This window comes from Cibotium barometz, chromosome 1 (assembly GCF_041138505.1).
Source record: "Cibotium barometz isolate CiBa-2024 chromosome 1, ASM4113850v1, whole genome shotgun sequence".
NCBI lineage: Eukaryota > Viridiplantae > Streptophyta > Polypodiopsida > Cyatheales > Cibotiaceae > Cibotium > Cibotium barometz.
Window position 1 is genome coordinate 58,603,726 of NC_141046.1, and position 25,947 is coordinate 58,629,672.

General features: G+C 48.8%; 1 protein-coding gene across 2 annotated transcripts in view; it reads right to left on the bottom strand.

Moving 5' to 3' along the window:
- The window catches only part of LOC147642233 (calcium-transporting ATPase 8, plasma membrane-type-like), a 56,188-nt gene extending 30,728 nt beyond the window's left edge, over positions 1-25,460 (bottom strand). For both annotated transcript variants that reach the window (XM_086804248.1, XM_086804239.1), the window contains exon 1: positions 25,071-25,460. The gene's annotated coding sequence lies outside the window, so the exon portion shown is untranslated. The remainder of the gene's footprint in view (positions 1-25,070) is intronic.
- Positions 25,461-25,947: the final 487 nt, after the last annotated feature.

Genomic DNA, 25,947 nt, shown 5'->3' on the forward strand with positions numbered 1-25,947 from the left:
ATTTCGAGAATTAATGTCTGCAATGCACTCGGCGTAACGTATGGCATCGGTAAGATCGACAGGACTATATTTCTGAACATTGGCACGCAGTGTGGGGTTAAGACCTTCAACAAAGGCATGAAGTCCGTCCGCTGGGAACAAGGAGTCAATCTCCAATATCAAGTTGGTGAACTGGGAGATATAAGAGGCCAAGAAACTAGTTTGGTCCAAATGGTGTAAGCGAGTACGGGCTTGGAAATCCTCATTGGCAGGTATGAACTGCTTACGAAGGACCCGCTCGAATTTTTCCCAAGTTGTAACCGATTTTCCGGCGTGCTATCGTCGTTGCCACCACAATAAAGCAGTGTCTTTGAGGAGGGATACTGCAAAAATCACCTTTTTGGAACCAGAAAGGGTCATGGTTTCAAAGTATAACCGCAGTTTGTAGAGCCATTGGTCTAAGATGCGCTTATTGCGCTGACCACCATAAGATTCAAGGGGTTTAATTTCCAATTTCTTTGTTTTACTGGCTTGTAAAAGACATGGAATGGGTCTTAGACTAGGATTGTTTTGGTGATTTACACCTTTTCAAGAAGGCAGCCTTTGGCTGTAGATTGTAGGTACCTTTTTGTACAATAAGAATATATTGAAGTTCCAGCATATCTCTCTATCTCTACTCTCCCTTCTGTCTACGTTTTTGCATCAGCATGTTCTAAGTGGTGTTTAGGGCTGAAAGAAGACTCCCAGAGCTTCCGCGTGTTAAAGACAATACAGAGTTTTAAGGTCGTCACCTTCTACCTCGGAAGGAATGACGTCTTCGTCTGCTAGTACTGTTTTTGAAACATCTGCTGGTACGGAACTCGTGTGGGAGTGGCAATCCATGTAGAGCTGCTGAATCTGTGAAGCCAAGGATGCCATGGACTCCTGAAGTTGCTGTTGAATTTGCTGTTGAAGTTGCTGCAAAGCTTGCTGCCATTCTGGACGAGCCAGTGTGTCAACAGGTTCAGCCATGAGAGAAGATGCTGATATAGAGGTTGCAGGGTGACGAGGCTCTTGGGATTTTTGCTGTTGATGATGCCGCTAGGCTCTAGTAAGAACCATCAGCTGGAGGGTGCGGCATCTGTAAATCCCGTGAGGAGACGCTACGTGCTGGTGAAGCAGCTATGGACCATCCAATATAATGAGGACAATCCTCTAGGACTGGGCTCGCACGAGAGTCTGCTACTATTGGAGGAGGAGGTACAGGGGTAGGGGCAACTACTGGTGTCAACGATGTATAATCTAGTGTAGAAGGGCGCACCGTGAACGAAGCTGGATAAACGTTCTCAGAATAGGTGCAATATTCATGAAAAATGATGCTGCACTCGGGAAGAATAACGCCCAGATAAGGATGACGCCTGAGCATAAAACAGTGATGATCCAGATCCTGTGCAGAAGTACGAACACGGATCACCCACACATCGAACTCTCGGAGGTGAGAAGTCAGTGTGGCTATCTGAACACGGTAATGAGTGGGCTGCAAAGGACTCTCACTGGAACAGGGGCAAAGACCGGCGGAGAAACATGGGTAGGAGAGGGCACTATGGACTGTGAGGGTGTATCCTGTAAATAACTAAAATCATAGGTTTCCTCTGCAATAAGCCATCGGAGAAGAGGGTAATGTGTGTCCACGTGATCTGGGAGGTGCTCTTAAACCCGTAAAAAGTGATATTGGCCCCTGAGGAGTGGAGAGCCCGCAAAAGAATGAAGTGGCCGGTTTCTGATATTCTAACTCTCCACATTATGTGAGATTTTAATGTCCAAGAAAATGGAAAAATCACACCTAAAGAAGATTGCCATAATGAATGTTGTTGCTGTAGGAGAAGCACCAAGGAGATGGTGGCCGGCAATCCAACAAAAATCTGCAACTGCAAGCGGCTGGTCCAAGACAGCAGGCAGCAAACGATGAAGGGGGCTGGGGAGTACTGAATCCATGGAGAAGAGAGACGGCTGCAAGCTGGCGCTCGTTGAACCAACCGTGTGCAGGGTGGCTGGAAACTGCAAGAGAACAGCCGTTGGCGCCGATTTGTGAGGAAGGTGGCGACAATTCAATAGGGTTTTGTTTATTATGTTTTTTTTTTTTGTTTGTATACGTGGCAATTAAAGCCTTAGAGTCATATCCTTTGGGTGTGGGTATGATGTGTGTTTGCCTTTTTAAAAAAATAAATAAAAAATCAGCAAATCAACATGCGCTTCCGACTAGAGGAATATCCACGAAGGGATGCGACTACTCATGGGAGAGGTGCTTGTCCATGGAAGGGTGCCGGGGCTGAAGAGGTAAGCCTCTGCATTGAAGGGTTGCTTCTTGTCCCGCCTTTATTCAAGAGTTTCTTGCATATGGCTGGCCCAAAATTAATCAGCAAAAATTGGGAGTTTGGGGCTGAATTTGATGTGGCATTCTTTCCTGCTCTTCCATTCAACACCTGCTATACCCAATTTTAGCGTTTGGGCTGCCTGATTTTAGAGTTAGGGTTAGGGCTGATTTTAGGGTTAGGGTTAGGGTTTGGACATGTCACAGGGCAGAAAAAGTTTGCTCTGATACCACTGTAAAGCTTTTATAGCTTTTTTTTTTTCCATGAAAAGATCCTTTCATTAGTTATAAAAAAGCCCAATGGACTACAAACCCTCTCCTGCTCATAAGAAGGCAGAGCAGAGACCAATCAAGGCAGCTAGGGAGACTCTCGCTAGGTGCAGAAAAGTACAAATAAACTGAGAGGCTATATCATACAATAGGAGGGGGGAAAATCCAAACAGGTGGCCTGTAGTGCCAGCGGGGGGTACCCGCGTGTAGAGTAGAGAAAGGGCCGCTGCGCCAAGTGGTGTGGAAAGCCTGGCGTCGCAAGATCGCTCGATCCGAGTCGCCCCGGATGCAGTCATACTGTCCTCGCAGGGTATGAATCAGCTCTTGCCAGATAGCCCGAACAGTCTCTGCTGGTGGCTCTAGTCTCCCCTCAAAAGCCCTGAAACAACGGGCTCTCCAGGTGAACCATATGGTGAGGCTGCTGAGGAGCTCCCATCGTAAATCCCTCTCCTGTGTCCAGCCGACTGTCGAGAAATCCGGTGAAGGAACGAGGCTGGCCCCCAATGAATCTGATGGCCTGGGTGGCCTGCTCCGTCTCGTATCCCATAGCTAGCCCTGACGAAGTCGACCAAGCAATGGCTCCCCACGTATACATTCCCTCTGGAGAGAGGGGGGCCAAAATGCACAGAATCCTCAGCCAAATCTGTTGCGCCTGTGGACAGTCCCATAGGCAATGTCGCTGTGTCTCCAATGGGTGGCCGCATCGGACGCACGCCGACGGAAGGCCACTGTAGACAAGCCAGGTGCCAACTGCAAAGCCCCTGTGGGCAACCAGCCATTGGAAAGCCGAGATCCTGCGTGCCTGTCTGCTAGACCAGAGCCTGGTCCAAAAATCCTCCAGGAACTCCAGTGAGAGTCCCTGTACATGAATCAAATCCCCAAGGAAGGGCTGGATCCTCAAACTCAAGGCCTTGGCTAGGACCTTGTAAACAGTATTGAGGATCGTAATAGGCCTCCATTGCCGAATATCATCTGACACTCCCTCCCCCTTAGGGATAAGAAAGATCAAGCCCTCTGAAAAACTTTGTGGCATCACCCCAGTGTCCAAAACATGCTGAAAACCCTTGCGGAGGCCTGGCCCCAAAAGGTCCCAATAGCGCATAAAAAAGGCAGGCGTCGAACCGTCCTCCCCAGGGTAACTATGACGCGGGAGGGCCCTCACAGCCTCAACAAGCTCATCCTCTGAAAGGGGCGCACCCAAAGCTGTGCGCATACGATCTGTGACCCTTCTCTGCACATGGGTCCACACAGTCTGTCTGCAAGCATCACCTGCGTCTATGGCTGGCTCCGCTGAAAGTAGGTCTCTGTAGAACTCAGTGGCAATAGCTCTAATCTCCTCGGGCTCAGTGGCTAACGATCCGTCCTGCCTCCTAAGCTGGCGTACTCTTGCTCGAGCATGGCGGGGTCCGGTGATCTCAAAAAACTCCCCAGTCACTCTATCACCAAGCTGAGTCCACTGAGAGGCCTGGCGATGATAGTAAAACTCATGTCTCTGCTTCTCTGCCTCTCGAACCTCCTGACGTGCCTGGCTCAGCTGGGACGCCACCCACTCACATGTGGGCTGCTGCTCCTAAAGGCGTTGGAGCGAAGCAAGGCTACGTCTCAAGCGACGCTCCCGCTCTCGTGTCTCTCCTAGCCGTGTCAAGGCTATAGCGTGCAAAAAAGAGTTGAGCTCAATGAGCCCCTGGGCACACTGGCCTGCTGCATCCAGGTCAGAGCTCTGGCTATCCTGCCATATCCTCTCAATGTCCTCAAAAAGACTGGGGTCTGTAAGTATCCTCTCTGGGATCCTCAACTGCAAGCTGGTCTCCCGTGTCCTCTCCTCAAGAGTCAAAATAACTGGCGCATGGTCTAAGAAAGAGGTGGCAGCGAGAATGCCAACGGAGCCACCACGCTCCCCGACCCTGTCGCCCACATAGAAGCGATCAATCCGTGATAAATTAGTCCCTCCCTGCCGGCGATCCGACCGAGAAAAACTAAGACTGTCCTGAGAACGGGAGAAAGCCTCATGCTGCCATGCATCAGTGATCCGCAGTGTCATACAAAATCGCTCCCAAGCTGCAAGCTCCGTGCCGTGCACTGTAACATGACTGCCTCCCACCCTATCGGCCGGGTCCTCAAGCATGTTGAAGTCTCCCCCAACACACCAATGTGCGGCCTCAGGCAATGCATCTGTAACAAGGGTCCACAACTCTGCTCTGGCACTAGCATGATTGGGCGCATAGACATTGAGCACACCAATGTGCTCATCGTGCATCCTCAAAATAACATACTGCACTCTACCAGGCACAATGACCCTGCGATCCAGAATGGCCTGCCGCCATGCATCCGCAATGACCATACGTACTCCTCCCTGCCCTCCCAAGGGGCCAAAACCTGCAGACCAAAAATTGTCCCATCTACCAGGCATCACCGAACCATATCTCCGAATCCCCTGCTCACTCAAATGGTGCTCCTGCATCATCAAAATATCAATACTACCCCCAACCAGGCATCTCTGAAGCTCCTGCCTCAAGCAACCACGATAACGTACACAGTGTGCGCCGTCAAGGCCTTGTACATTCCATGAGATGATCCTCATGGATGACCTACTGAGGTGGAGGCTGTCTCAGCCATACGGTGGGCCTTCGGAAGCGGCTTGGATGGAGAGTAATCCCCATCCGAGCGACTACGAATCTGCCAGTGCCTCCCGGGGAGCTGAGGCGAGCGGAGGGGGAGGAGGGGGGGGAGAAGGGGGTGGGGAAGGAGACGCTGAAAATGCGGAAGCGGAAACGGGAGGAGGCGAGGGTGGAAGCGAGGCGGGAGGGGGGGAGGGGGGAGGGGGAGGGGGGGGTGGGGGTGGAGGTGAAGGGGGTTGCGCTGGCATCTCCTGATCCTCAGTCTGCGCTGGGGTCTCCTCCTGGAGGGGAGCAAAGCTGTTCCTCACTGGAACCCAATGATGCTGAGGCTATGTCTGTTGCTGCGTTGGTCTTGGGGCATGCTGTTGTGGCTGTCTCCCTCTACGGCGCCCCTGTCCAGGCTGCCAATCAAAGGTCTCTGTGAGCTGAGTAGGTGTCCCGGAGGCTGCCTGCCAAGCCGCATCTGTGGACGGGCCATCGGAGGTCTGCCGCCGCTGCGGTGAAGGTCGGGGTCTCCTGCGAGGGCAAGCTTTGGCCAAGTGGCCGACCTGCCTGCATATAAAACACTGGTTCGAGAGCCCTGAAAACTCCTCTCTCTGATCGATCCATCCCCCCACCCATCCTAGGTAACTGAATGACCTTCGGGAGGGAGGAGATGTCAGGAACCAAAACTCTGACCGAAGGCAGCAGGCCCATTGCTCTAGCCACCACTGAAGTTGCTGTGGGGCCAGTCTCAAGCACCGAACCCACCAATGATCTTATCCTAGAGAGGAGCGGAAGGTACTCGCGGCGAACTCCAGGAAAGCAAACTGTGACATGGAATAGGCGCTCTCCCTGTTCGGCCGCTGCTGGGTCGAAACCATGCTGCCAATGTCTGAAGAAGGCCCGAGCGCCCCTGATGTCAAGGGCACTCATGGCTAGGACTTGGGCCATGCTCTGGGCTGTCTCAAACTCAATCTGGTAATGGCCGCGGCCCAGTAAACTGAACGTCCAAGATCTTGCCCACATCTGCAAGAAGGCGGGCCTGGAGAAGATCCCGGATCTCCCCTCTGCTGGGGCGGGTGCCAACTATACGGCACATGGTAGAATGTGCCTGGAGGCGTTCCACCTCTACGGCGAGGTTCGCTTCCTCTTCTGGCGAAAGAGAAAGCCTGATGGGGGTATCCTCAGGGGCGGGCGAGGGGGCTGCGAAAGAGTCCCTCTGAGGTGGGGCGGGAGGAGCCTCCATCAGAGTCTGAAGCTAAGTCGAGGGCGAAGCGGGACGAGGGGAAGCGCGGAGCGGGGAGGGAAAGACCGAAAGCGAGGGGGGGGGGGGGGGGGGCGGATGACAGAGGGGAGGGAGGCGAGGGGGAGCGGGGAGGGAGCGGGAGCGGAAGGGCGCGAGAGGGGGGCGCGAAGGGCGGGGAAAGGGCGGGCAGGCGGGCAGGCGGGCGCGAAGGGGGGGGGAGGAGCAGGCGGGCAGGCGGGCGCGAAGGGGGGGGGGCAGGCAGGCACGAAAGGGGCAGGCGGATGCGAGAGGGGGGGCAGGCGGGCAGGGGGTGGGACGCGGACGGGGGCAAAAGGGGGGGCAGACGGATGCGGAAGGGGGCGGGGGGGCCGACGGGTGCGAAAGGGGGGGTAGGCGGGCGTGGAAGGGGGGGCAGACGGGCGCGAAAGGGGGGTGGGCACGGCAGGGGGGGGACGACGGCGCGAGCAGGTGGGACGAACGCACGAGCAGGGGGGGAGGCGACAGCTTCAGCGAGCGCGACCTCTTTGGAATGCTATCTCAAGAGAACAAGCTCGCTTTTATAGCTTTATTAACATGATTAAGACTTAATTAATGAACATAAGACAAATATTGCAGGAAAAGACTGAGTGATTGCATTGAGATGGGGACCTTTCTTAAATAGAGGCCGAAAGGGTACAACTGAAGAGGCACATCCCTGGGAAGGAGTGTGGCTCTTGAATCAATGGTTATGTCCTTTGGACTTAGGGGTGTGTCTTTTAATGAATAGACGTGTCCTTTGATAGTGACTCATGTGCAAGGGTGTGACCCTTCACAGGTGTCTTTACAATTGATGAGGGATTAAGGAGTAATTAGGGAGAGATTAAGAGAGTTAGTCACAATCGTGACAGGCAGCCTTGAGGCCGCCTTCCATGAGATCCCAGTGACAGAAATAAGGAGGCTAGAAGTTCGTCCTCTCCTGGGCATTTTCCCCTAGGTAATGCCGACACCTTAGATGTGAAGGGGGTCGGGAGAAAAGTCCTAAGAGCGTGGGACCACCTTTCTCGTATGCTGCCACACCTACTCACGCGCATCCAACACTTGTGGAGAAATGGGGGCACTTGTGAGAAGAGTGCTGAAGAAATCTGTGGGGCGATGGTTCTCACATGAGGGGGGTCTGTAACAATGGATCCATTCGGGCCTCGCCACCTGCGGATACCCTCTCTTTGTCTATGTGGGCCTGCAATCTCAAAGAAATTTCTAGTGACCAGTGACCCTATCTCCCGCCTGTGTCCAAAAAGAGGCTCTAGCATGGAATCTGTACTCCATCCGCCCCTCCTCTATCTCCCGCCTGTGTCCAAAAAGAGGCTCTAGCATGGAATCTATACTCCATCCGCCCCTCCTCTATGGATCTAAGCACTGTACGAGCCGTAGCCAACTGACTCTCAATCCACAGGCAATCTAGTGCACTCTCCTGAAGCCGCGACGCAAGACCCCTGCAAATACTCCTCTCCTGCTCTTGAAAGCCAACTAATCACCTCTTTGCTGCCTCCTCTAAAAGACTCCTAATCTCACCGAGGCTTGCATTCAGGGCGCCTGTGGCTACTCCCAAGTGAAAATCTAGCCTCTCTAAAATCCCATCTATCCTGCTACAGATGAAACCGATCCCCTCTTTGCTGCCTCCTCTAAAAGATTCCTAATCTCACCGAGGCTTGCATTCAGGGCGCCTGTGGCTACTCCCAAGTGAAAATCTAGCCTCTAAAATCCCCTCTATCCTGCTACAGATGAAACCGATCCCGTCAAGTGGGAATAAACTCCGTTGGACACCCACACGCGTAATAGCACAACTTAAATATCACAATTTAAATGGACAACTTAATAACAACTGAAAATTTAAAATGAAATGAAATGTTGATAGATGGACACCAGCACTGGGGCCGGAACGGGCCGACCCCCCCCCCCCTCAATATATGATATATTATTGGGAGTATTTAACAAATACAATGCTCCAAGGGTTCAATGAACCAGATGATGTCCATGTACAACTGAGATGAATAGAGTACCAAACAAGAGACTCGAAGTAGACGTTCGAAGGAGAGCGACCCCTTGAGTGGTCAAGTCTCTACGGTCCTGTGCCTTCACTGGAATCCGCGGAGAGCGCCCCACTAGTGTTCCAGGACCACGCACAAGCAGGCGCTCCCGTACTAACGCCTGGCTCTCCCGATCTCGGCACCCATGGACCGTGGTTCTCCAAAAGCTTGGACTACCCAGCACCGAACGGGTGTTAGCGTTAGAGAGAATCCTTTATCAGATTTACAACAAAATCCTTTACTTAAATCTGAATCCACTTACTTGTAGCTCGCTAATGGAAGACAAATACCCGAGGTGTTTGTGTGCAGCTACTTGAGAGGGACACCTGGGCGCAGCAAGCTGTCGAGGAGGATGAGGAGGAGCTGCCTGTGTAGAAGGTGTAGCCACCTAGGAGGTGCAGAGCCGCTTGTAGCCGCCTATGGAAGGGAGGTGCAACCCCACGCAGCCGCCTGTAGAGGGAATGCAGCCCCACGCAGCTGCCTATAGAAGAGGAGTAGCGGCCTGTTGTGGAGGAGATGCAACCGCCTGCAAAGGATGAAACAGCCGCCTGTTGAAGAGGAGACAGCCGCCTGTTGTAGAGAAGGGGCAGCCGCCTGCAAGGGAGGAGGCGGCGGCGCAGCTGCCCGCTAGGGCCGCCTGCAGAGGAGAGGGCACAGCCTGCTGGAGAGCATGCGTAGCCGCCTGCAAGGGTGGAGGCGCAGCCTGAGGAGAGCAGAAACCCCCTGGCTACAGCCACCTGGTGGTGCAATAGCGCAGCATCTTGGTGTGCAGCTGCCTGAGAAGAGCAGTAACCGCCTGGCTGCAGCCGCCTGGGGATGCAGCCACCTGAGAAGAGCAGAAGCGCAGCACCCTGGTGTGCAGCCGCCTGAGAGCAATCGTGCAGGGGATGATTGCCGGCTGTATCCTTCAACGGGTGGGGTGGTCGCTCTCTTTTGTAGAGGTTGGAGAGGAAGTACACGACCACAGCTGGCCGGCTCCCCAAGCTTGCATGGGGGTGGCCAGTTTCAAGGTGTGGTGTGGGTAGGTGGCCATGCACCCACCCCCCACACACATAAAGGGTTAAGTGTGGGGGTTTCCCTCCCCACCTTGGCCCATATGTGGGTGCCCATAATGGGTGCCCACTTTTAAATGAATGTGAACTTACAACCTTATAAAATTAAAGGTTAGAAATAAAACTATTAAACCAACAAGTGCAATACACTTACCACCTGTTCACACGCAACAAAACTCATCAGAAGACAGAGCAAACTTCACGACTCATTGGCAGGCGTCCCCGCTCAGTAAGTGGCACGTTAAACAGGCAAACACAAGAATGCAAGTCATGCGAAAACAGTTTCAAACATGCAAAACATGAGTGCATGTGCAAATAGTATCATGGACATATCTCCCGTTCATGGAACAAGTACAAAACATCTGTCGGTACAAAAATGGCACGACAAAAAACATAAATCCCGGACTTCCTATGGAGTGACAGTCCCATAGGTAAAACACAGTTCCAGGCACGAGCCTCCCTATGGAGTGACAGTCCCATAGGCAAGACACGGCACAAATACTGGCTCTTCCATGGCGTGACAATCCCATGGATAGAACACAATCCAGGTCATACACGGGTGGCACCAGTCTGGCTCCCGTCCATACGACACCATCCTGCTAACACACGGGTGGCACCAGTCTGGCTCTCGTCCATGTTAAGCAAAAATACTGGCCCCTTCACATGAGACACCGGCCTGGCCTCAAGTGAACGAGACACAAATCTGGAGATGGACCAAATGGTCGGCCAATTGGTGACATCCCCCCGGGTTTCTAAAGAGTTGTCCTCAACTGAAAAGCCTCAAGATATACCTGCAACAACTGTGGGTAGTCAATAAAATAATCCTCATTTACCCACTTTGCATCAATGTGCAAATAATTCTTGAACTTCACAAGGTAAGCTTTCCTGCAGGTAGCTTTCGCTCCTTGTGAAAGACAATATGTTCTGGCTGGAGGATCTCCTCAAGCTCATCAATCTCTGGCGGATCTTCTATGACAGGCTCGTCAGGATCTCTGGCCCCACATATTTCCGAAAAAGACTCATATGAAATGCGTTGTGAATCTTCCAATGACTAGGTAAAGCAAGCCTGTATGACACTTCATTGATCTTTTGAATCACCTTGAAGGGTCCATAATAGCGAGGAGAAAGCTTAGGATATGATCCTTCTCGTCCTGGCCTCTTCCGAAGCCTAGCCTTCTCAAATTTTAGCAAAACCCAATCACCTTCTTTGACTTGCATGTCCCTTCTATGCTTGTCAGCAGCCATTTTATGCTTATCTTGAGACCTTGCAATGGTTGTCCGTACCTGAGCAAAGGCTACATCCAAGTCATGAACATATTCATCAGCTGCAAAAATCTCATCCTTTGTACGAAGGATGGGTGGCAATAGCACTCTGCCACAAATAATCTCAAACGGGGCCTTTCCCGTGGAGGCATGGATCATATTGCTGTAGGCAAACTCAACAAGTGGAAGATACTTCTCCCATGCAGTCTTTTGATCTGCCACATAACACTTCAACAAATCCAACACGGCTGAATTTGCAGCTTCACTTTGGCCATCCGTTTGGGGATGATAAGCTGATGAAAACTCAAGTTTAGTACCCATGTTATCAAATAAAGCCCTCCAAAAGAGGCTCGTAGTCCTGGGATCTCTATCCCCAACAATGGATTTAGGCATACCATGATGCTTGAAGATATTAGCAAGAAAAAGCTTTACCATATGATCAACTTTGATGGTTTTCTTGACGGGCAAGAAATGAGCTTGCTTGCTAAACCTGTCCACAATGGTCCAAAAAGCATCATTCCCAAGCTGGGATCTAGGCAAGTCCATAATAAAATCCATAGTAATACTTTCCCAAGGTTGCGAGGGAATAGGCAATGGCTGAAGCAAACTTGGAGGTTTTTGCCTGTCAAATTTCACCTTTTGGCAAGTAATACATGCACGTACATAAGCCTCAATGTCTTTATGCATGCTTGGCCAAAAGAAATATCTCTCAATCATGTGTGTAGTGGGCATGATACCTCTATGACCAGCATAAGGTGGAGCGTGACATTCCTCCATAACCTTTGGACGCAAATCCTTCACCACACATAGGCAATTATCCTTCATAAGATAACCCTTGTTGATAACATAAGAGGCATGTGAATGACCAGCCATCAAATCAGTCCATATATGGCAAAAATCAGCATCCAAATGATACAAATCTCGCATAGCAGATAAGTCCCCCTGAGAGGCCACTGAGACTGCAGCCACATAAGGCCTCTTGGATAATGCATCTGCCACCACATTTTTCTTTCCCGGAGTATGCACAATCTGAAAATGAAACATGGAAAGAAAGTTTGCCATTCTCATCTGCTTCTCCGAAAGCTTTGTTTGAGATAGAAAGTATCTCAAGCTTTGATGATCTGTCTTGACTATAAATTCAGCCCCAAGAAGATAATGTTTCCATATCTTTAAGGCATGAATTACAGCCAAGAGCTCTTTCTCATAGATATCCATATGAAGCTTAGCATCATGCAAACGACGGCTCTCGTATGCAACTACATGCCCTTCTTGATTTAGGACAGCCCCTATACAATCGCCACAAGCATCACATTCTACTACGAATGACCTTTGCAAGTTAGGAACAATCAATACAAGTCCACATATGATAGCATGCTTGAGTTGCAAGAAAGCATCCTGTTCTTTTGAAGTCCATTTGAAAGTGGTTTTCTTCTTTGTGAGATGATGTAGAGGGGTGGCTATCATAGCAAAATGCCTTATAAAACGCCTATAATATGAATATAATCCCAGAAAACTACGTACTTGATGTACGTTTTGCAACTCTGGCCAATTCCGAATGGTCTCTATCTTTGCAGGATCTATTGTTACTCCATCCTTGGATACAATGTGACCCAGATAATGTATCTCTGAAAGAAAGAACTCACTTTTCTTGGCACTAATGAAAAGTTTATGCTTCCACAACTCTTCGAACACTATGACCAAATGAGTTCTATATTCCTGCTCATTCTTGGAGAAAACCAAGATATCATTTAACGATGGGGTCGAATATCCTATCCATCATACGATTAAACGTGGCAGGAGCATTGGTGAGACCAAAAGGCATTACCAAAAATTCATATAATCCAAAGGCTGTTCTGAATGCAGTTTTATGGACATCTTGTGGCACCATTTTGGTGATAATCACTCTTCAAATCAAGACGGCTGAAACAAGCCGAACCATCAAGCTTATCCAAAATGTCATCAATACGGGGAATTGGGAATCTATTCTTGATGGTAAGCTTATTTAAAGCTCTATAGTCCACACACATGCGGAATGACCCGTCTTTCTTTTGAACAAGAAGCACAGGAGAGCAATAAGGTGAGGAACTAGGCTGAACGAAACCTTTTTCTAAAAGCTCATTTACCTGCTTCATGATCTCTTCTTGTTGTGCGACACTCACTCGGTATGCGGGTTTGTTAGGTGGAGAACTACCTGGCACAAGATCTATGCGATGATCCTCGGGCCTTTGGGGAGGTAATTCACCTGGCAATGCATTAGCAAAACAGTCGTTGAATGCATGAAGAAAATTCAGCCTATCGTAAGTCATAGCATCCACATTTTGATGACTTGGTACAATGCTATCACGAACAAAAACCAAGTACGCAGAAAGACTCTTTTTCATTGCTTTATTAATTTGGATGTGAGATACAAGTGGGATAGAATCCCCTTCTTTGCCAGCATCAATGAAATGCATGCGGCCTCTGTGCATAAAAGAAATCATGTTGGTCTTGTACTCTTTGCGGGGCTCAAGCCTATGATGCCATGGCTTGCCCAACAATACATCACATCCATTTAGTGGTGCAACTAAAGAAATGTTCATTATCAAGGTAGCCTTGGATATGTATGCGCAACTTCCCTATCAATGGGGTAACCTGCGCCTCTTTACCAACAAAAGCAGCTTCGGCTTCAATCTGATGTTCCATGTTCTCAACCTCAATACCCAAGGCAGCTGCCGTTTGTATAGAAATGAAGTTATCGGTTGCACAGTTATCAAACATGAATAAGGCGGCCTGATCCTTGATTTGACCCCAAGCCTTGCATGCCATCCGCTCTTTTGCATCGTGTTTTGTGTTTCCCTGCACATCGGGAACTGCATGTACATTAGCCTTGGTCTGCTTATCCTCATGCTTTGGTTTACAGTTAGGGCATTGTCGAAACATGTGCTCTTTGCTGCCACAAGAAAAACATTTTCCCTCCTTGGCATATTGCTCTCTTTGCCTTGGGGTCAAGCCAAATTTGTTCTTCTTTGGGTCCTGATCTTTAGATGAGGTATTTTCAGCTCTACCTCCCTTCTTGGTCTCCTTGAAATTCTTTTTAGGTGGCTGTCCGCCTTTTTGCAGATTTGGGAAAGTCTTGTCTTTGCCCTTTGAACCGCCTTGATCTTGCTTAATTTTGAGCACCAATTGCTCCGTAGCAAGAGCAGAGGCTGTAAGCTTGCGAAGTATGTTTCGAGTGCAATTCAATGCCTGAACGATAAGCTGGTTGCAATCCCGAGTGAAACTTTCTCTTTCTTTCATCCTCAATGATTTGCATAAAAGGAGTTACCTCAAGCAACACTTCCAAACTTGTTGACATACTGTTGCACACTTTCATATCTCTTTGCTTAAGTCTATCCCACTTTTGGGTGAGAGTTTGCTCCGCATTCGATGGCAAGAACTGAGCATAAAATCTGTCCTTAAACTCTTTCCAGGTGCAAATGGGGTCTTTGGTGATCTTTTCAGTGATCCACCAATGAGCAGCGCTCCCCATCAAAAACATGCTAGCATGGCGTACTTTAGACTTCTCAGTGAAATCTTCATCGCTAAAAGCAATGTCAAATTGTGCCACAAATGCTAACACTTTGAAAGCATCATGCTCTCCATGAAAAACATCAAACTTAATGGACTTGTCACCTGCTTTACATTCCTTGAGCTTTCTGGCATGAGGCTCATGGTCCTCTCTTTTCCTTTTCCCTTTATTCAACGGGGCAGCCCTATCTGCATGGGCTCCATGGGCCATCATGGAAGTTTCATGAAGCACGGTGGCATGTGCTCCACGAACTTGAGAATCAGATTCATGTGACTTTCCTGCATGAGGCAATGTCTCCTCATGAGACAACTCAGTAGGCAAAGCTCTTCTAGTGGCAGACCTGTCACCCCTACCATGGGATACATGTCTTGAATGCATGTGACCATCATGCCCTCCATGAGCACTAGCATACATATACCTGTCAGGCTTTGTGCCTTGTGGAGAAGATGCACGACGAGAGGTGACTGTCACCTCTTCCCTTTGCATAAATGACCTCAACCTTTGAGATGCGGGATCTCCATGCTTCAAGCGAGGTGGATTTCTGAATTTCAGCTCTCCATCTTCCCCCTCTTTGATGTCACCTTTGCTCTCATATGCTCCATTTCAGCCCTCATTGCATCAGGCTCTTCTTCTTGCATGACTGTCTTTCCTCGAGACAGTTGTCCCTTTGAATCACTATCATTTACCCTTTCAAGGAGCTTGTGCCTTCCTCGTAGAGCATCAAAACCACGCGAGGCACTTGATGGGCCCCTCGAATTAGGCACTTCCAAAGGGTGGCCTTGGCTGTCCATTGCGTTTAGTGTGCTAGAAGCGGGGTGTCCAATACACAGGTTCGTTTCCCCACTAAGAAGAGGGAAATAACCGTACTCTAATACCAATGAAACCGATCCCGTCAAGTGGGAATAGACTCCGTTGGACACCCACACGCGTAATAGCACAACTTAAATATCACAATTTAAATGAACAACTTAATAACAACTAAAAATTTAAAATGAAATGAAATGTTGATAGATGGACACCAGCACTGGGGCCGGAACGGGCCAACCCCCCCCCCTCCCCTGCCCTCAATATATGATATATTATTGGGAGTATTTAACAAATACAATGCTCCAAGGGTTCAATGAACCAGATGATGTCCATGTACAACTGAGATGAATACAATACCAAACAAGAGACTCGAAGTAGACGTTCGAAGGAGAGCGACCCACTTGAGTGGTCAAGTCTCTACGGTCCTGTGCCTTCACTGGAATCCGCGGAGAGCGCCCCACTGGTGTTCCAGGACTACGCACAAGCAGGCGCTCCCTTACTAATGCCTGGCTCTCCCGATCTCGGCACCATGGACCGTGGCTCTCCAAAAGCTTGGACTACCCGCCAGCACCGAACGGGTGTTAGCAGAAGAGAGAATCCTTTATCAGATTTACAACAAGATCCTTTACTTAAATCTGAATCCACTTACTTGTAGCTCGCTAATGGAAGACAAATACTGGAGGTGTTTGTGTGCAGCTACTTGAGAGGGACACCTGGGCACAGCAACCTGTCGAGGAGGATGAGGAGGAGCTGCCTGTGTAGAAGGTGTAGCCACCTAGGAGGTGCAGAGCCGCCTGTAGCCGCCTATGGAAGGGAGGTGCAACCCCACGCAGCCACCTGTAGAGGGGAGTGCAGCCCCACGCAACTGTCTATAGAAGAGGAGTAGCGGCCTGTTGTGGAGGAGATGCAGCCGCCTGCAAAGGATGAAACAGCCGCCTGTTGAAGAGGAGACAGCCGCCTATTGTAGAGAAGGGGCAGCCGCCTGCAAGGGAGGAGGAGGAGGCCCAGCCGCTAGCTAAAGAGGAGAAAGTGTAGAGGCCGCCTGGCTGCAGCCGCCTGCTAGGGCCGCCTGCAGAGAGGAGAGGGCACAACCTGCTGGAGAGCATGCGTAGCCGCCTGCAAGGGTGGAGGCGCAGTCTGAGGAGAGCAGTAACCGCCTGAGGGTGAAGGCGCAGCCTGAGGACAGCAGTAACCGCTTGGCTGCAGCCGCCTGAGAAGAGCAGTAGCGCAGCACCCTGGTGTGCAGCCGCTTGAGAAGAGCAGTGACCGCCTGGCTGCAGCCGCTTGGTGATGTAGCCGCCTGAGAATAGCAGAAGCGCAGCACCCTGGTGTGCAGCCGCCTGAGAGCAATGGTGCAGGGGATGATTGCCGGCTGTATCCTTCAACGGGTGGGGTGGTCGCTCTCTTTTGTAGAGGTTGGAGATGAAGTACACGACCACAGCTGGCCGGCTCCCCAAGCTTGCATGGGGGCGGCCACTTTCAAGGTGTGGTGTGGGTAGGTGGCCATGCACCCACCCCCACACACATAAAGGGTTAAGTGTGGGGGTTTCCCTCCCCACCTTGGCCCATATGTGGGTGCCCATAATGGGTGCCCACTTTTAAATGAATGTGAACTTACAACCTTATAAAATTAAAGGTTAGAAATAAAACTATTAAACCAACAAGTGCAATACACTTACCACCTGTTCACATGCAACAAAACTCGTCAGAAGACAGAGCAAACTTCATGACTCACTGGCAGGCGTCCCCGCTCAATAAGTGGCACGTCAAACAGGCAAACACAAGAATACAAGTCATGCGAAAACAGTTTCAAACATGCAAAACATGAGTGCATGTGCAAATAGTATCATGGACATATCTCCCGTTCATGGAACACGTACAAAACATCTGTCGACACAAAAATGGCACGACAAAAAACATAAATCCTGGTCTTCCTATGGAGTGACAGTCCCATAGGTAAAACACAGTTCCAGGCACGAGCCTCCCTATGGAGTGACAGTCCCATAGGCAAGACACGGCAAAAATACTGGCTCTTCCATGGCGTGACAATCCCATGGATAGAACACAATCCAAGTCATACACGGGTGGCACCAGTCTAGCTCCCGTCCATACGACACCATCCTGCTAACACACGGGTGGCACCAGTCTAGCTCCCGTCCATACGACACCATCCTGCTAACACACGGGTGGCACCAGTCTAGTTCCCGTCCATGTTAAGCAAAAATACTGGCCCCTTCACATGAGACACCGGCCTGGCCTCAAGTGAACGAGACACAAATCTGGATATGGACCAAATGGTCAGCCAATTGGTGACAACAGATCTCTAGGTCTTGGATGAGGCTAACTGGAATTCGGGTACTCACACGTCTGTCTTGTCTTCAGGGGTCATCCAAGGAGAGAATAACTGGTGTGTGGTCGGAAAAAGTAGTACCCAAAACCAATCATGCCATCACGCCCACAATCCCACTCATCTACATAGAACCGATCTAGTCTGGATAGGTTAGGGTCCGTACTCCTATCACATCTAGAGAAACTCAACTCCCAAGACTGCGTCCAAACTCTAGAAGATGCCAAGGGTCCTCTCCCCTGAGAGCCAAAATCAACTCCTCCCATGCCGAGTACTCTGTACCTGATACTATAGCCATGTCACCTCTGATATCATCAGCCGACTCTAGCATGTTAAAATCCCCATCTAGACACCAGAAATCTGCCTGCGGCAAGGACTGCGATGGACTGTACTCCAAAAGGTGGCTCTACCTGCTGCAGCGTTCGGCACATATACATTCAAGAAGCGCAAATATAGCCGGCCAGATTCATTAAAAAGGGGCTGGCTCTCTCTCTTTTGAGCATGCGCTCACACCTTCAGCCAACAAACAAACTCTCTCTCTCTTCCGCTGAACTATCCATACAGCAGCCATCGTACAGTTGCCGCCTCCAGAAAAAAAAAACAGCCATACAAGTGTTAGCTTTCTCCCTCTTCTTCTATGCTGCAAGCAAGGGTTGTCGGGATTTGTTCCCTCTAGCCGTACAGCCTGGGCCGAGCAGTTATGCAGATTGTGCCGCGAGGAGGTGGAGACTGAGGATCACTTTGTATGTAGATGTAGAGCCCACCAAGGGGTTAGAGATAGTTATGCAGGATTGTTTGAGGAGCACTCTTCACTACATCAGTTGATGGAGGCCTCGGACCAGCGACGACAGCTTGGCAGACTACTACTAGAGCTTCATGGTTCTCGAGAGAGACTCCTCCAGACACCCGCTCCCACTAGGGGTGGGAGACAGTCCCAGCTCACAGATTTCTTCTAGAGAGCTATGCCAGTGCCAGCTGATGTACCACATGGGGTGACCGCACAGAGAGTAGAGGAATTGAGAGCCAGGAGGAGACCTAGACAAACTAAACACAGAGCACCCCGACTCCGTCACCGAGAGATAGCAGCTATCCGGATGAGACACCAGATGGAGACACAGGAGAGGCTAGCTCGCTTTCATTCAGACTCAGGGTACATGTTCACGCCACTCACAGCCTCGGCCCTCAACATCGGTGATGTATGATATCTTATATCCCTCTTATGGCATTGGATGGAGTTAGACAGATCTGCATAGCATGCTTGTACTACCCCTTCAGCATATAGAGATGCATCTTGCCTTAGCACTCCATCCACATCCCCACCCCCCTTTTTAAGTGGTACAGCTGCCGAGAGAGCCTGTCCGTATAGCCGAACTGGTACAAGTACTGTACTAGTTCACACGTGTGAAGCCCCACCGGGTCGGTTTTAAGGGCAATTTTTGAGGGTTGTTTCTGGACTGTCTTTGGACAGTTTTTGGAAACTCTTTGCCAGTCTTGGACTTGAATTGCCTTGCCAAAGTATTGTGGGAAAGATCCAGTGTTTTCACCCACAACTTGGTTATCTCTGTAAAAGAAAAGCTTCTATCTTAATAAAAGAAGTATCTACAAGGGGCCGGCCGTTCCGGCTCAGTGCATTGTCTATTTATGGTTCTTGTGCCATCTTTTGCTGGGTGTTTTCTGTTTGAAGGCTAGAGGTGTTATGTCTCTTGTTCCAAGTTTTTCGCTATTTATGTAATACTACTGATTAGCAGTGCATCTGCTATACTTGAAGGATATCTCAGTGGTATCAGGTTTATACAGTTGCGGACAACTGCTTTATAAGACGGAGGGGAAGTCACCATTTGGTCCCTTCACCAGTCTTGTCCAGTGTTTCACACACTGAGCGGAGCCAAGGTGTGAACGGGGATTTTCCACATAAGAAAGCTGAAGCATCTATCGGCAAAGTTTAGCCTAAAAGATGGCTACAAGCCAAGTAAAAGCATAAAGTTGATATTTTGGGCAAAAACGAAAAACTGCTACAAATATAGCTAGTCAACTTCATTTAAAAAAAGAGGTGGGGCTTCTCCTTTTCGGCATGCGCATCCCTCTGGAGCCTTCTCTCTCTCCTCTGCTGGCCGACTGCAATTTTTCTCTCTTCTCTACAGCAGTTTCTGGGCTGTTTTCAGCAAATCGACTCCTTCCATAGCTCCCATAGAGCTGGTCGGCTTCTTCCAGAACTCCCACATAGCTGGTCGACTTCTTCCAAGGCAGTCACATGGTTGGTCGCTTTCTTCCAGAGCTTGACAGGGCTGGTCGACTCAATTCTGGGCAGATATGGGACTGTTTTTGGGGCTGATTTGAGACTCAGTTTTTGGGGCTGTTTGGCACGGAATTCGGGACTGTTTTTGGCTCCATACCGGGCTGATTGATGGATTGTTTATGAGCTGATTATGGGACTGTTTTGAGACAGTTTTTTCGGTTGGCTTTTGGTGCTGTGTTTGTATCTGGCACTGGATAGTTATCTGGGCAAGATTTGTGCTGATACTTTGTGGAAAATCCGGTGCTATATGCACCCGCACCTTGGTATCTTGTAAAAGCTTCTCTGTGAATAAAGAAGTTCCTACGGGGGCCGGCCGTTTCAGCTCAGTGCGGTGTCATTGTATTATTTATGGTTCTTCTACTCTGTTTTCATGCTCTGTCTAGTATTTAAAGTGTTGGTCTATTATCGCTCGGGGTGGTCCCTACTTGTGACTGTTGGAAGATTGGCGATTTCGAGCGTGTGATCTATGGCTAGAAGGTGCCTTGGATTATCCCGTAAGTGGAAGCATGGGAAGTTGAAGTGCCATATATAGGCTAGAGTGGCACCTTGTCATAATCATCTCCTCCGGCTGGTGTTTTGGGAGGTAGCTCACCGGGAGATGGGAGCCCGGTGGAGGGATGCGCTACAGTGCCTGTTGGGGGTGTTCGTGGTGCTCGATGGTGATGCGTCTCCTACGTGCGTTAGTCTTCCACTACGCATTCTGACATGGTATCAGAGCCCGGGCGTGTGGTCCTGGGCGGCTCAGGCGTGTGTGGTCCTGGGCAACCCCCTCGTGCCTCGGTGGCTTGCGGAGCTCGAATGGAGGGAGGGTGTTGGAAGGTTGGCAATTTCAAGCGTGTGATCTATGGCTAGAAGGTGCCTTGGATTATCCCATAAGTGGAAGCATGGAAAGTTGAAGAGCCATATATAGGCTAGAGTGGCACCTTGTCATAATCATCTCCTCCGGCCGGTGTTTTGGGAGGTAGCTCACCGGGAGATGGGAGCCCGGGGGAGGGATGCTGCAGTGTCCGTTGGGGGTGTTCGTGGTGCTCAATGGTGATGCGTTTCCTACGTGCGTTAGTCTTCTGCTGCGCATTCTGACAGTGACAACCAATGAGCTTGTGTCATATATCAATATCTGCAATGACACCTGTTCCATGCACAAACATGATTACCTTTACCTCAGGCATGTTCACATCCAAAGTAAACATCCAACCATTTCTGTTACCCTCTGCAACCAAGCGACACTGATTTTTTAAGTCTTCCACAAAACATTCTTGAGGATTAAACCTCACTTGCAACCATGAGAAAGTTGGTTATTCTGAACTTCCAGACATGGAAGTTTTTCTTGTCCAGCTTCTTACTAACAATCTGATTAAGTCTGTCAGACATGTTTACCTGCAACAATCAGAAACCTACAAACAGACAATTTCTATATGTAACCTGTAACACAACAATATCTTCTATAACTACTGCAATGGTACTTCAACACAACCTGTATGTCACCAAATCTGACCAGAGTAACATGTACATACATTCAATATTAATAATACATGTGCAAATCCTATCCGCACTTCTACACTGCAATAACCAGATTTCGACCAGAGACGGTTCTCTACCAGAACTTCTCGAAACTGTCGGCCGCCAACTTTGTAGTACGAAGTACTTCGTACCACACAGGCACCTCTAAGCCTGCGAAGACATCTTCTCAATGGAGATCTGTAGCTACCCGACCTACCGAGAAGGTGTTGTACCTAAAACAAGAAGGAAAAGAGATGATGATACTCTTACCCGTGTACCACTTCCTTCCTTGCTTGTTCTTGCCTCTTACTTGCCTCCTTAGCTCTCATACGAACCAGAGCTCTGATACCATAAAGAGAATGCGGGGGAGAGAGAGAGCAAGACACAAGAGAGAGATGGATAATTGAATTTTCTTGTATCTTCTTCACTTCTCTACAACCATATAATAAAAGATAAGAGTACATACATAAAGAGAAAGTACTCTCCTACAACAACATACAATGATTGGTCTATAGTGTGAACCTCACTACATGAGCTGGCGCTATAACTATGCCATAACTCTAGTACTCCAAAGTGGCTATCACACAACCTGTCATCCACTGGCGGCATATCAACCATAATCTCACTAACCATGCCAGTGGCATAAGTGTGGAAGCTATCACCCAAGCGGGTCATCAATGTCCAAGGTAACACTAGTTGAGCTCGATATCTAAACATTTAGCACATAAGTGGTACACATAACTGCCTCCAACTAAAAAACATGAGGCAAATCCTGGCCTTTAACCATGCAACATGCCATCTTCATGAGAGATCTGTTCTTTCTCTCAGCCACACCATTTCGTTGAGGCCACGTCTTCACAACCACCATCTAGTGAACAACCCCAACCCACTTCTTCACAATCACCATCTAGTGCACAACCCCAATCCACTTCTTCACAAACCACCATCTACTGCACAACCCCAACCTTTTGTTTCATCTCCCGAGCAAGTTCTTGCTATGGCGGTGTGCAAGACCGCAATGTAATCATGAGCTTCAAATGTAGCAACTTTAGCTTCAATTGGAGAGAGAGCACGAGCACCCTCAAAGAAAATCCGACTTGAAGAGGAGACACATCCAAGGATCTTGACGGGTCAACTCTAGGCGGAAGAGAACTGGTGACAACTAATGACAAAGATGTGAAGAGCACGAGGCCTTCCTCATGGCTCTCAACCAAAGGGCCACTCCAAGCCCCGGTGAACCCTTTTCCAAAAAAGGTCACCTTCAATAGGCATGATGGTAAACTCAACCCTCCGCTTTACATTCATGGATTCATCAGTTTGAAGCTTACTTTGCTACAGTACATAGGTTGGATAGGAAAAAGGTTACACTAGCACGTCCAAAGATCTTGAAGGCTCAATTCCAAGCAGAAGAGAACTTGCGAAGACCAATAAAAAGACGATGAATGACAAGGACGTGAAGAGAATTAGACCCTCCTCATGGTCTTCAACCGAGGGGCCACTCCAAGCCCCGAGGAACCCTTTTCCGAAAAATGTCACCTTCAGTAGGTATGATGGTAAACTCAATCCCTCCGCTTTACATTCATGGATTCACCAATTTGAAGCTTACTTTGCTTCAGTACATAGGTCAGATAGGGAAAGGTTGCACTGGCTAACTCTCATCTCAATGCCATTGTGTGGTAGCAATCCTAATCCCAAGCCCACATTGAGGATGGTGTGGCCATTATGAGTGGGACCAGTTTGTAGCTGACTTGAAAAGGTGGTTTCTTCCACCACATTATATCACGCTAGACTTGATGACGCATTTTGAGGGCTAAAACAAAACTCACAACCTATCATATGGTTTGCTAATAAGCTCACTCACCTGGCCTTGTAGATACAGAAATCTGATGACGACAAGAAAGGGGGCTTTTTTGTATGGACTTCATCTGTTGGGATGTGATGTTTTAGCCCACTTCATTTGACCATGCAGTCTTGCTTGCGTAGAATGCATAACTGAAACACAACAATGGGAAACCCAAGACTCCCCAATCCTAGACTCCCAAAGCACACACTTCTGGGAATAAGGAGCAGACTACAACCACCCCGGGGGGGGGGGGGGGGGGGGGGGGCAGTCATCTGGAGCCTCTATCTCCATCTACACCCAAGCTTACTTCAGACCAGAAGGCCAAGGAGGGCACAGTTGTTGGCCACTTGAACCAAACTAAGAAGGCACAAAACCAACAAGAAAGACTTTGCATGTTGCCAAAAAGACCTTGTCGCCCAAACAAAAATGAAGAGGAGCTCTTGGAAGCAAGAAGCCTTTGTGCCTAGACTACAGTGCTTCTTGTTATGAATATTAACCAGGGTCTCGACTCTCTGTAGGTTTCAACAGTACATCCTAAGCTAGCTATGTCCATGATACATCAATCTCTAGAGCCCAATGTGTCAAATCATGACATGCGACTGTCTCTTTAGTGCCAGCTTGGATCAAACCATGTATGCCCTTGTGCATGTCCCTCTTGGCTTTGGGTTGGAGTAGATAAACCTGCTGCTGCCATGATCTGCTTATTTCTTCCACTCCAGGACTGCTGTGGTTGTCCGCTGTATCTATGCTTGCACCATGGATGTCCAAGGGTCCATGTAGCAAATCAAGGCCTTATTACAGAATCACTTGGGCGACTTGAATGTCTTGACCATTGTGAATTGGCACTAGTAGAGTCCTTGCGATATGCAAAATGGAAATAAATCTTTGACCATGCAACCCACCAGTCAGCCCTATTTTCACTGGAACAACTGCAATTGCATATCAAGGCTTCCTCATTGTACGACCAGGCCATGCTCCTCTCCTACGTATGTCCTTCCTCACTGCAGGCCTACCTCTGATTGTAAGGCACACAAACTATGCGCAACTTCCTCTTTTGTTGTACTGCAAATAAACTATACCTTTGATGGACACATGATCTTCTAGCTACTGCTCCACCCCGCTAGTCCACAAATCATTCATGCCTTCAGCACAGGAGAACATAATCCTGGTGCTACAATACTCTCATAATCCTTTATGAGAGTACAGATTTGCTTTTACATTCAAGAGTCTCCCTGAGCTTTCCCAATCAAGCTGACAAACCTCTTTTGGCCTCACATCAACCTCACCACACCAGTGCTAAAACTTAAACTTTCTCAAACAGGCTGTGAGGTTCATTCAAAGTCTTTGCTCCAAAACATGAAGCATCGAGGCATCCTCTCCTGAAGAGGTTTTTGTTCTCTATGCTGCTAATAATGAACCACCACATACATCCTCAACCTTTTTTCGAGAATTGACATTCTGAATATGGCAGCTACCCTTTCTCTTCTAAAAGCCCTAACCAAAGAAGAGCTCCTAAAACTAGAGTCTTCTTTCCAACAATAGAACCCCCCCAACTCAAATAACATCTCCTGAACTGTCTTTGCAAAGGGCTCATCATACGATGTCGTCTGTCTCTAATTAGGCCTTTCATTGACCCTACAACTCCTAATTTGGAAGTGCTCCTAACCAGTATGTAATGGCTGGAAACTACAATCAATCCTTTTTTCCTAACATGGCCAGGGTAAATCTTTGGTCCCAGCGGTTGGCAAAGCATGCTCTTACTCGATGGAACCATAGTTCCATCCACAACAATCTAAAAAGGACAGACTATGGAGGCCAGGTCTCCTTATGTCACATGCAATTCTCCAAATAAACCTTTCAAAATTGAAATGCCTAAGCTGCTAAGAGTGTAGAGAGATGTGTACCTCCTCTCACTGTGCAGGGCTTCGTTGTGGGCGTTTTGTATGGACTCCCCTTGTTGAAAGCCCTAAGATCAGGGAAGCTGGCCGTACATGCATCCGTACAATATTCTTTCTTGTGGTGCACAGCTTCTGCTCACACTCCGCCGTCTTGCAGTTGCAAGGAAGACGTACTTGCTCTGAGATGCGTGTCGTATAGACGCCAAAAACTTTGCATATCAGGAGCTTATCAGCAGAACGACATAGCTGGACCGTTCAGACAGCGGACAATTTCACAGAAGCTTCAGCACGTAAGGTGGGCCTTCACTTGCATGCCACATTAGTGTATACGTAAGGTGACTGTCAAGGAGGCGTACAAGTCAACCATGAAGGAACCACTCCAAAGAGACAAAATCCAGTCACCTGCCTGTTATTTTCAATTTTTTAATGTTTCTAGCTTGCAAATGTTGCATTTTTATCTATATCTCTATGTATTACCTCATGAAGAGTTTCACAAAGCTGCCACTTAGGACAAATTTGGAGGTTCCCCACTTGGTTCTCGAAGAGGAGGAGGAAGTTTGACGAGGTTGGGGTAGAGTTTGAATTTGGACATTGCAAACTTGGGAGCACGAGTCAGCCGACTAGTTTAATTTTTCTTTTTTAATCCTGAAAAAAGTATGTGGGATACCAATGGGCTTCTCTTGCTCTCCACTTTGGTGCGGCAACCTCTATTCGTTCTTTTATGAATTTACATTTTGCAAAAGATCGCACACTTCAATGATCTTCTCATAACTAACGCACCTAACCCCACAATCCTGTTTCATTATATTCAAGATGAAACTCCAAATGATACAATTTCATACTAGATATATCCAAAGGAATTCATTCAAATGGAAAGACCACT